This window comes from Wyeomyia smithii, chromosome 3 (assembly GCF_029784165.1).
Source record: "Wyeomyia smithii strain HCP4-BCI-WySm-NY-G18 chromosome 3, ASM2978416v1, whole genome shotgun sequence".
Classification (NCBI taxonomy): Eukaryota; Metazoa; Arthropoda; class Insecta; order Diptera; family Culicidae; genus Wyeomyia; species Wyeomyia smithii.
In genome coordinates this window covers 234,697,606-234,708,862 of record NC_073696.1, presented here as the reverse complement: position 1 = coordinate 234,708,862, position 11,257 = coordinate 234,697,606, and the positions used below count along the sequence as shown (strand labels likewise).

Below are 11,257 nucleotides of genomic sequence, written 5' to 3'. Positions count from 1 at the left end.
GCAGCCTGCTACTGACAGTGCTGACAACACGAGCGCACAACTTGACACACACAATTGACTTGAAACTAGAAAAGAACAAAAATCGGGACTTTAGAGGCAAGTTTCATTTTCGCCGATTTTTCGCGAAACCTTGTTACGATCTCGATGTTAATTATTTTGTAAAAAGAAAAGTATACTTAGCTTCAGTGGTTACGCGACTATTACGTGCCGGTATTTGTGTAAAATATTCTAGTACCTACCGGCGCGAAAATATAAGAAACACCGGAAGAGAAAAAATAGTGACGTGAAAAAACCAAGAATAAAACGTTTTGAAGGTTTCACAGTATAACCAGATGTGTAAATTGATTGAGTTAGATGCTTTGGTGCTGGTTTAACAGTTTCACAATAATTTATGCCAGGTTAGTCGGAAAATTAACGATATTTTATGAGGCAAATATGAAATGCGGCAGTATGCAGGAGAAGAGGATACCGTCAACAAGAATCAAACTGTGCTCACCTTTATTCACTACCTTGATAATATTGGTTGCTCGTTGATTTGCCAGAAACAGGAGTGAAACTTGCTGACTCAAATCTAGACTTGAAGGTCCCTCATCTAACTAATCTAAATCGAAGTTTATACGTGATTTGGCGAAAAGGCTGAAACGTCGATGGGAATAGCGCAACGGATTGAAAAGCGGAACAATTGAAAGATGTACAAAAAAACTCTGCTGGGTAAAAATCCCTAGTGAAAGCTCCGGTCCAGGAAGTGGTACTAATCGGATTTGTAGAAACCAAATGCGTGAATTTTTAAAGATGATGGAATATATTTTAAAGAGGATTGACGAACTCTTCAAAGAACACAGTTTAATACTACCACTCTTGACGAATACACACTTAATTTATCTCGGCAAACTTCCCAACAGCTGATGGAGCTCGGCGAAATTTTTAACAAATGTCAGTAAAAGATTTCGACGAACATTCAGCAAATATATCGATCTACCGTAAACCAGCAGGTAAAAATTTCGTTTGCCGAAGCTCTTTAAAATTCTGCCGAAAACTTGTAGAACATTTCGCTGAATTTATCAGCTGTTGAGTTATCGGCAATAAAATCTAAGCGTGTAAGTAACTTCGAAAAGCCATATCAGGTGGAAAATTGTAGGCAGTGAGTTGCATGAATGAATGTGTATTTATAACTCTTTTTCGATATCGTCCTTAGAGCAATAACATAATTACAAATGTACTACAACAAGACAACGTAATATTGTTTTCCCTCAAAAAGTACAATTCAGCCGGTGAAGTCAGCCCAATCCCCTGCAAACTGTCAACTCAAAAACCCAATAACGCTTGCTAACGCTAGCTCGCATGCTGGCAGAAAACCCCGTTACCGACAGCACTCAGGCCCATGCAGCATAAAGCCGAACTCGCGGTTCGGCTCTCAGTTCGGGTGCCGTTCGCGTACACTGACTGCATACTGACTGCCTGCCTGCTGCTAAGGTATCTTTGCTGGTGCTTGTTGATTTGAGTCCGGCAGAGGGGAAGTGCACGATGCATGTACAGTTTTATCGCGTTCGTCGGATCGAGCAGACACACGTTTGTACGTTTCGCTCTAGCCATGTAGTAAGGCCTGAAGCATTTCTCTCGTTCGTCGTTGTTTCGTAGTCTTGGCTTGACATACCTTTCCAGCAAGAAGTCGAACAGTATTCGGCTTCACACCGAGTTCGGGAAACGTAAACTAGTAAATACGTGTAAAAACGGTCGTTTACTGTTGACGAGTAGTGTTTTGGTGTAAAAATTTGGTGTGTTTTTAGTGTAAATCGTAAGTGCAAATAGCCAGTGGTTGTGTGACACATTTTTCTTCTTACCTATCTGTCCTGTGTTGAATGGTTGGTTTCTTCGCAACTCGGAGTTCTGTCTGCCGTGCATGGCTTTTTGTTCGTTCTCTTGTTTTTCTTTTCTCTCCTGCGTATGCTTCGCTGTTACTGCTGCATTCCAGTCAGAAAAACTGCCAGCCTCGAAAAGGCCGCAAAAAAACAGGCAGTCAGTTTTTCAAAGTTACAATGATTGTACGATAGTTTTCGTATGTTTAGCCTTCCGTTGTACGCCGTCTATACGCTAGCTGTGTTCGTGCGCTGTCCAGCCAAGTGTGAAGGCCAGCGGGTGGCGATCGGTGGTGTAGAAGCGGGTGTGGAAAGCCAGACCAAAACATAATAAGCCACCGTCTAGAAACGGATATTGGTCACCCGGGAGAACCGTTTCTTTTGTTGCGGTCATTCAAATAGCAATTCGAGAGTCTGATCCCTAGGAAAATCATTTCGAGAAGCTAGTGTTTCACGTGTATACGTGCTATTAGTTTACCCGGTAGAAAGTGGAACCAGCTTTGTGGAAGCTAATTGTTGACACAGAAAATCGGGATCGTGTGGTGATGGCAATGATCTCTGTGTGCTCCACCATTGATGTGAAGTGAAGTGACGCTGATATGCAATAACTTGCTACCGCGCGCCGTGGTGATGCTCCCAATCAATCGACGAGAAAGTGAAACGAAATTCAGCACTAGCGAAATGACTTCGCCCAAACATTCCGTAACATCTGGTAAATAATCTTTTGTCAATTGAAAACGAAGGCAGATGATTAATAACGCAAACTTGGAATATCTAGCTCAGTCAGGTGAATCGGAAGGTTGAGAAACGGGTCGCTAAGTGGAACCGACTTATTTATTTATGAAATGAATTTTTAACAAGCTTGTGTTGTTTTTATCACTTTCTCGGTAAATGGTTGAAGAGAAACTTAGGTTTTCGAACATGTTTCATCTTCATAAGAAACATTATTCTTTCTAGTTTTAGAAATAAAGTTTTTCAGATGTTTGCATCCACAAACTACGAACTTGTTCGATGAGCTTATTGGGTTACTTTCAATACTTAAAAAGAGTTTTAACCGCAACTTTATAAGTAGAGCTTTTTAGTGGCTCGTAGGATTTCTGAAATAGTAAACAATATTAGTGTTTTGTGGAAACTAAAACTCAGTGACGGAATCGTGAAAGGAATCGTTTCAACGATACGGACAGAATCTATTCGAACCGCATATGAAAACCTTCTAATTATTTCTTCAAAACTCCAAATGTAGTAATCCTTAGATTTATTTCTGGAAAATCTTTCGGACTCACTTATACGCATCTGTAAACGATTCCATTTGTACTGTAAATAGGATATATGTTTTTTGAAAAATGTTAATTATTGTGGTTCCACACGTTGTGATTTTGAAATATTTCATCGTAAAATTTTGATGTTACAGAGTATTACAATACATGTAATGTTATTACCTTTTTACGTCTCTACAAACAATTTACACAAGTGGAGTGTAATGTATTCTTCAAAATTAGAAAATTAGGATTTAGTTTCAACTCAGTTTTGGTCCCTTTAGACATATTTTACGTGGAAAGCAGTGCCTGACACCCAATAACTATTGTCTGCAGAGGACTAGCATATACTGCTTATCAAAAGCAAACCCAGATCTGCAGTCTTGAGTAGACGTTGGATCTGATTGAGGAAATGTAGATTTCAAATAACTTATCTTTTTCTCAAAGTACTCTTCTCTCTGATTGATTCCTGTAATTTGTTAATTCAGTTCTGAAAGTATAAAAAACCTATGTCTGGAAGTAATATTGACCAAAACACTCCTGTAACTGATGGTTAACAAATGAAAATTTCTTATTGAGGAAGGTTCCATTTCAGTAGAACTAGATTCACTATTATTTTTTTTTTCGGCTCAGTTCGAGTTGAATCTGCAAGGATATGATTCAGAGAGACCAAGAATTAAACATATATCAGCCAAATAAACTGAATACTGCAACTGTTCATGGACCTTGCGTCCATCTAGCATCAAGCCGAAGTTGCTTCAACCTCTTAGATTACAAACGCAACTTCTTTGAACATACGAGCCAAATTATAAATTTCAAAAATTAACACTAACAAGGACAGACAATTCAATATGATTGACGACCCGGTTAGAATAAATTCATCGAAAAGGAACACATTAGTTTCGCATAAATTCCCTAGAAGTCCTCACATTGGAATCGTGGGCTCCCTCGATAAGCAATCCTGAAAAAAGCATCCTCAAGACTGGGACAAGAAAAAGCGAACGATGAGAATCCGTTATATTCGGAAACTTCCACTTTGCCGGATTCTCAGAACTGAAAATGTCTGGACGAACACCGTAGTTTCGCACAGATTCTCTAGGTTACGAAACCTAAGATTCAGAGAGGCAAATAACATCAGGTTCTGATTTATCAAGACAATAACAAGCACACAACCCAAGTTTTCAGCACAAACCTCAAGTCATGCTACTTTACGGACATAAAACGTGACGTCTAAGTAGAAAACGCCAAAACTAACGTAATCGTTGGTGGCCTGATAATTGGATATCCAACATAATCTTCATCGTCACTGCCACTGAAGGTTGATTGAAACTGACACTTGCCAGTGTAAATGGATTACTAATTTGAAAATGATAATGGTGATTATGGTTTCACAATACGGCTCAGTTAATCTTTAATTTTTTGATAGAATAAAAAACAACCTGTCTAAAGCTATTATATGAAAGATTCACTGAAACAATTATTTAACAATTATTAAAGAGGCATCAAATGTCACCCGTTTTATTCAGTTCAGCCAACAATTCAATACATATTTAATTTAAAAAATCACAGGAGGGTTGTGTGCAAAGCCACGACCGCAAGGTTGAAGTAGAATACTTTCACAAGAAAGATAACCCGGTTGCTTGCGTGTCAGTCTTTTTTACTAGTAAATAAACGAACGTAAATTTTGCGAACGTTGTGAAATGATATAACTGGAAAAAAAGGTGTGACTTAATTATTTCCAGTTATACCAGTCTACAACGTTCGAAAAATTTTATTTCGTCTGTCATAATACTAATGTACAAAAATACATCTCATTCATTCTGGCCCTGCCTTTATTTTCAGTTCCTACAGATTTTCTTAGTTTCGAATCACGGATGTACAAAAACGATTTCTTGTGGACATTCTGTCGAGCCGGACCGATAGAGCTCTCATTGAGGCAACAAAATAACATGTATTGTGTCGTGTTGCGCGGCTTGGAAAAAGAAAATGTTCCCGTCCCCGTGTCGCATAGAAGCGGATTGTTGCGTGTTTGATATTGCCAATGGTAGACATGAGTATGAAGGTCGAAATTCTGCTGTGATGTCAACCGATAAAACCGTCTTCTTCAAGACGTTACATCCTTGTTAATGAAATGTTGTGAATTTTCTGAAACAGACTCAGCATCGTGAGCAGAACGTGCCGAACTTTTCTGTTGGAAATCGAATTTGTTTCGTATATACCGCTTGTTAAGCACAGTATCAAAAAATCATAATAAACATCACACTGCTGTGCATTTGCAGCAGCATCAAACCTCAGTTGCAGTTTATTGATAACCATTCATTATGCTCTTCCAAATACATTTAGTAGCCTTGAAAAAGGCCGATTGCTGCAATTGCAATTTTCATTCAATTATTGCATAAATGCTTCATGGTCAGATGTACCCGCTGCAACTGCTACGCTATCCTTAGCCATGCCACAGTTGTGGCCGCTATACGCTGCCATTGGTATCCGCTGCCCCTGCATCAGCTGGCCCAGCTGCTATCGATGCTGAGATCCGCTGCAACTAGTGCGCTATCCATTGCTATGCCACATCTGTGGCCGCTATCCGTTATCGCTGGTATCCACTGCACTGCTACTGCTGCTGCTAAGGGATGACTGCTGTTGTCGCTGTCTAGAACTATTATGAGCGGCTTCGGCTGAAACAGGCTCTTATATAGGCCAAATAGCATATTTTAAATTGCAAACTATATAATTCTGTCGACCGTGCTTGGGAAGCAATCATATAACGACCAATCAAAGGGCGAATTTTTCGTTTTGACAAGGCTTGACTATTTTCAATAGTACAATAGTTTGAATAATAAAATCACAGTTATCTTCATTAGGGAAGAATCTTAAAAGATTTTCCAATCTATTGCTGCAAGACCGAAGGAAATCCATCGTATACTAACCGATTTATTAGCATTTGAAATTGGACATATTTTTCACTTTTTTCGGTTTTAGATTTTCATTTCACATCCCTATGTAGCCGAACTTCCTGAGAGAAGTATTCCACTTCAAAAGCATTTCGATTTCCGAAATTGGATTTCCTGATGGCAATCTTCATGCTGCCCCAACACGGGGGGAATAATGGCTGTCTGGCGACACACGCTGAGTAGAACCGCGCTGCTCCTGAGACGTGATGACCAACCACAGGGCAAGTGATTTGTTTAATTTGAAGGCAACCACAGGCGCAACCCGCTGCTATGGTCTGTTACTGCTGAGTGCCGATATCTGCTGTTACTGCTGTCAACGTTGTGGACGGTCCATCCAGTTCACCTTCCGACTAATGAATGTAGCTAGTTTTCCCAGAAACACTCTTTTATAGCCGAAGGGCGCTACGTAGTAGGCCATGCCTTTCAGTTCTGGTTTGCCATTTCCTTATGTTCTTTAGACGAATTATTCCACAATTCGCATTTGATTTTTGTATCCAGCGAATAAACACCGATGGTGCTCTCACACACGCAACGTTTTTAACCCGTATCTTATTGCGGTTTGTAACATCAAGCGATTTCGTTTGCTCGCTGTTGCGTGTTGCATCATGTTGCAACTTGGCAGCTGGGAGACGACGAAATTCTGTTTATGCTGATTGATTGAATCGACTTCATATTAGCTCTGCGTAGTCGAACTAACTGCTTTTGTGAATGCGTTCTAACAGGGCAGTTTATTATTCAATGTCGGTTATGCTGATCGCAGCCTTTGCGCTGCCCCTACAGTGGGGGATTTACTAAATAAAGTGAAAATTAGACAACTACAACAGAATTTGATTGCATCCCGCACAGAATTTCTGCTTGTGTTGATGCCAGAAAATTATTAACCTTCAATTATTTTTTTATTTGCCTTGAAAAAAGCATGTTGCGGTTCAAAATCGGTTGCTAATTAATTGTTTATTTGCCTTGAAAAAAGCATTTTGATTTCCGAAATTGGATTTCCTGATGGCAATCTTCATGCTGCCCCAACACGGGGGGAATAATGGCTGTCTGGCGACACACGCTGAGAAAAACCGCGCTGCTCCTGAGACGTGGTGACCAACCACAGGGCTAGTGCTGCTGCTAAGGAAGAACGACTACTGTTGTCGCTGTCTAGAACTATTATGAGCGGCTCCGGCTGAAACAGCCTCTTATATAGGCCAAATAGCATGTTTTCAATTGCAAGGTATATGATCCTGTCGACCGTGCTTGGGAAGCAAGCATATAACGACCAATCAGAGGTCGAATTTTTCGTTTTGACAAGGCTTGACTATTTTCAATAGTACAATAGTGTGAATAATAAAATTACAATTATCTTATTTTGGGAAGAATCTTAGAAGATTTTCCAATCTATTGCTGCAAGAACGAAGGAAATCCATCGAATACTAACCGATTTATTAGCATTTGAAATTGGACATATTTTTCACCTTTTTCGGTTTGAGATTTTCATTTCACATCCCTATGTAGCCGAATTTCCTGAGAGAAGTATTCTACTTCAAAACCAGTCCTACCCGCCGGGGCTTTTGTTTTATCCAGATTCATTCTAATGAATCGGTTGATCATTGCGCTCTCATCAATGAAATATTTAATTGCATATGGATGACGGCATCAGCAATGGCATAATAACCCTCTGCCAATTATCCATTCAACAGATACAGTAACCGCAATGCAATTTCTTCCCAATTGTTCGCACGAATTTCAGCATTCCGCTGTCATATATTTCAACATTTGCAAATTGTTTTTCGTAAAAAGGACGTTCTTTGGACAGAAAACGTGGTTATTATGGTTCATTCTGCTACCCGTTCCAGATGGACCACCTCCACACATACCAGAAAACCTACTGAAATTAAATTGGGTGGTAAAAAGAAGTAGGTGGCCCACACGAAAGGTTGGTACCGTGACGTCGGTGAAGGAAAATTTCTGCTATCGAAAATCTGGCACTGGTTGAGAACCTTGACCTAAAAGCATTTATGGCTACTACCAACGGTAAACGAATTTTCTATATCTACGTTTATTTTTCTCATAACAAAAGTTCAGTAAACGTTGAGTGTTTATGTTTGAGTTGTGTTCTATGAACCATAATAATCAATTTTTACGTCACTGTCACGAAAATTTTTGAAAAATGAGACATTTATCAACCTTCAAGATGCTATTATTTGAAACGAATAATCGGATCAAATCAAGTGCAGATCGGAGTCAACTATCTGGAGTATCCAAAAAAAAATTTCACTCCGGATAACCGAATGGTGATTGTTATGGTGACCTAGAAGTTATTGAGATTGATTGAGCTCAAAGATTGATATTCTATGTTACTATTGAATCTACGATTTTGAACCGAGTTGCAGGAAGATAATTTTGCCAATGTGTTGCTGTCACGGAGCGATGCTGTATCATACCTTCAAATACACTTCCACTTTGGTATTAGATAATTTTCAGAAAACGACTTGTTCGATCGATGTTCTTGATTATTTTTCTATAATAATTAAGCGTATGCAAATTTGCGTAGCGTATTCTGGACTCTTCGCTATCAAATTATTATTATAATTATTTTATTTAAGACAGTTCAAAGAAAACGATCATTAAAAGTGGATAGGACATCGATTTGTGTTTTTTTGGCGTCATGCCAGTTCCAGAAGTACCTATCAATATTGGGGAGTATAGAAGCATTTTTCTCAATTTCACCCAGCTTTCTATAAAACGAAATCGGTGAAGGTGCGGCTCAAACAGCGTTTAACTGTCCAGCGGCTGAATATGAAGTGTTCTTCTCCGGAAGCTATGCCTAAGATGGCAACCCCATCACGGGGAATGAAGACCTTAGGCCAACCACCTAATGTCACCGAAACCTTCGAATCGTTACAGATACCAACAGAGCAACATTACGGACTGATTTTCACTGACTGACCTACGGGGAACACTAGCTGCCGTCGGCAGTACCTACTGTTGTATTCTGTCATACGAGGTGAAAATGTTTTTTGCCACCGTGGAGTTGAGCTTAGCACTCACGCACAGGCTACGTTTATTAACCCTCTTGTACCCTAGTTATTTTTCAGACGGACTTTGGTGAAATCACTGTGAATCATTACTAACATTTTTTAAATAGTTATTGAAGCTGAGTTATTGAGGTTCAACTGAAGCGTGTACAAAGGCGGCACTGGGCACTAGAGGGTTAAGTAGAACCTTTCGATGAGAGAATAATCGGGGCTAGATTCAGAACATTGGTTTGAAACCTTACCATAATCCAATGTCATGTGCCAACCGATGCTGCCGAGCTCTAGCACAAAAAAACTTGTTTAGTCAACTAAATGCCACGCCAAAAGGGGACATCAAGATCTTCCGCTTTGCATAAATCCATAACGGCGCCGGTCACGTCCTTACGATCGTTAGGGTAGCGAGAGAGATTGTAAAGAAGAAGGTATCGCATTCGTTGTTGTCGGAGCCCGAGTTTACCTCTGCATCTCCACGACTGTGACGGAAAGGTAGGGTTTGGTCACCGTGGTAAGTGACTAATCGAACAACGTTGCCCGCGAAGTTAACGCATTACGAAGGCAACCGAAAGCATATACTGCGTAGTCGTTAGATTGATAACGATATTTATCGACTGAACGAAACCTACTCCGATTTGCAACAAATCTTTATAAAAGCAATCTCCAGCTAAACAGTCAGCCCAAGACCGAGTTTATTTCTAAATTCCTACGACTGCGGTGGAAAGAGAGGGTTTTGTTATCATGTCTACGTGGTAATTGACGAGACGATATTGTGCGCGAAGCTATCTCATTACAAAAACGAACGAACGATTCAAACACCGCTATCCTCTGCGGACGACGCGCGCAAAAATCATCTACCACCCGAAGCTTCTAAGTAGGGTAGGGAACATATCCTAAGCAGCTTTAGGAACCGCCTGTGTATTCATGCGCAATACTCGAAATGTGTTGGATGCAATTCAAACAATAATAAATCAATCTGTTCTTTATCATTTTATCTGTCAGAACTTGTTTTCAGATTGTAAAACCATGTTATCAAACTTTAACAATCATCAATTAAAGGTACCAATCGAGGGACACTATTCCAATCACCCCGAACCTATTTTAAGCAGTTTCCATCTGTTTTGCAGGCGTTTTTTGCAGCACCCGAAGTAGTTCCTGAATGGCTGCAATATAGGTCGATTTGTTTTGACTGATGTTTGGTCACAGATTTCGTTGTGATTAACGGTATTTCTTATATTCGTAAGACAGCTAGACTTTCAAAGTTTTCGTTTCCTTCATTGAAATTGTCGATATTGATCAAAAAGCAGGAGTTTGAGGCCTGTTTTCTGCGACTGATTAAAATAGGCGCTACTGCTTGAGCCGTTCCTCACTCTATTTATATCAATTTCTATTAGCAATTCTGAATACGAGAAAGCAAACGCACTTAAGTAAACGCGATTATATTGCGATGTCATTAGATTATTCACGATATATATCGAACGTTTGAAACTTACTTCGGTTTGCAATGTGCTTAAACAGAACCAACGCATGAGCAGTCTCCGGCTAAACGGTCACCGTGAGACATGGGTGCTTATTACGGGAGCCACTTCACGGTGAAATCAGAGTGAAGTGAACAAAATCCTATTACGGGACTCACGTAAGTGAGAAAAACGTCGCGAAGTGACATATGCCGTGAAATCTGGGTTATTATGAGTGTCATATCATTGAAGTGAGAACGGAAAAAGCGACGTTTCGCGTGGAATTATTTCACGACCATTTTGAACGGTGAAATGATTCCACAAAGCTGCCATAAGTCTTAAAGTTGATTGATTTGTGATCTAATGGTAAATATTAGATTTATTCTTCAGTAACGAAGCGAATCAGAGTTTGATCCGTGCCTTAAAGCGGTCAATTTTTCATTTTTTGCCCGATGAAAAAAATGCAAACTAATTCAGGAAATTTTCGATACCGAAAAAAACATTTTATTTGATGCCGAATGTCTTAGAAATGCAGAACACGTCAAGATCTGGTGTTATCTATATGTGATAAAATATGCAACATGTAGACGGAGTCTTCTTGATGTTCAGACTAAACCCATGATGATCCTACCATAATCTCGTCGATAATGATGAGGAACAGTAGCGATGGTAATATACATCCTTGCCTTACACCGGCGACTACCCAAATGGGGTTGAACA

General features: G+C 39.7%; 1 protein-coding gene across 3 annotated transcripts in view; it reads left to right on the top strand.

Annotated features, from left to right (window-relative positions):
- The first annotated feature begins 1,522 nt into the window (after positions 1–1,522).
- LOC129726787 (myb-like protein P) overlaps positions 1,523–11,257 on the top strand; it is a 160,601-nt gene continuing 150,866 nt past the window's right edge. The window contains exon 1 of one of the 3 annotated variants that reach the window (XM_055683879.1): positions 1,523–1,795. The gene's annotated coding sequence lies outside the window, so the exon portion shown is untranslated. Of the gene's footprint in view, positions 1,796–2,055; positions 2,569–11,257 lie in introns of those variants that run through there. The other 2 variants (XM_055683881.1, XM_055683880.1) reach the window with 2 other exon arrangements.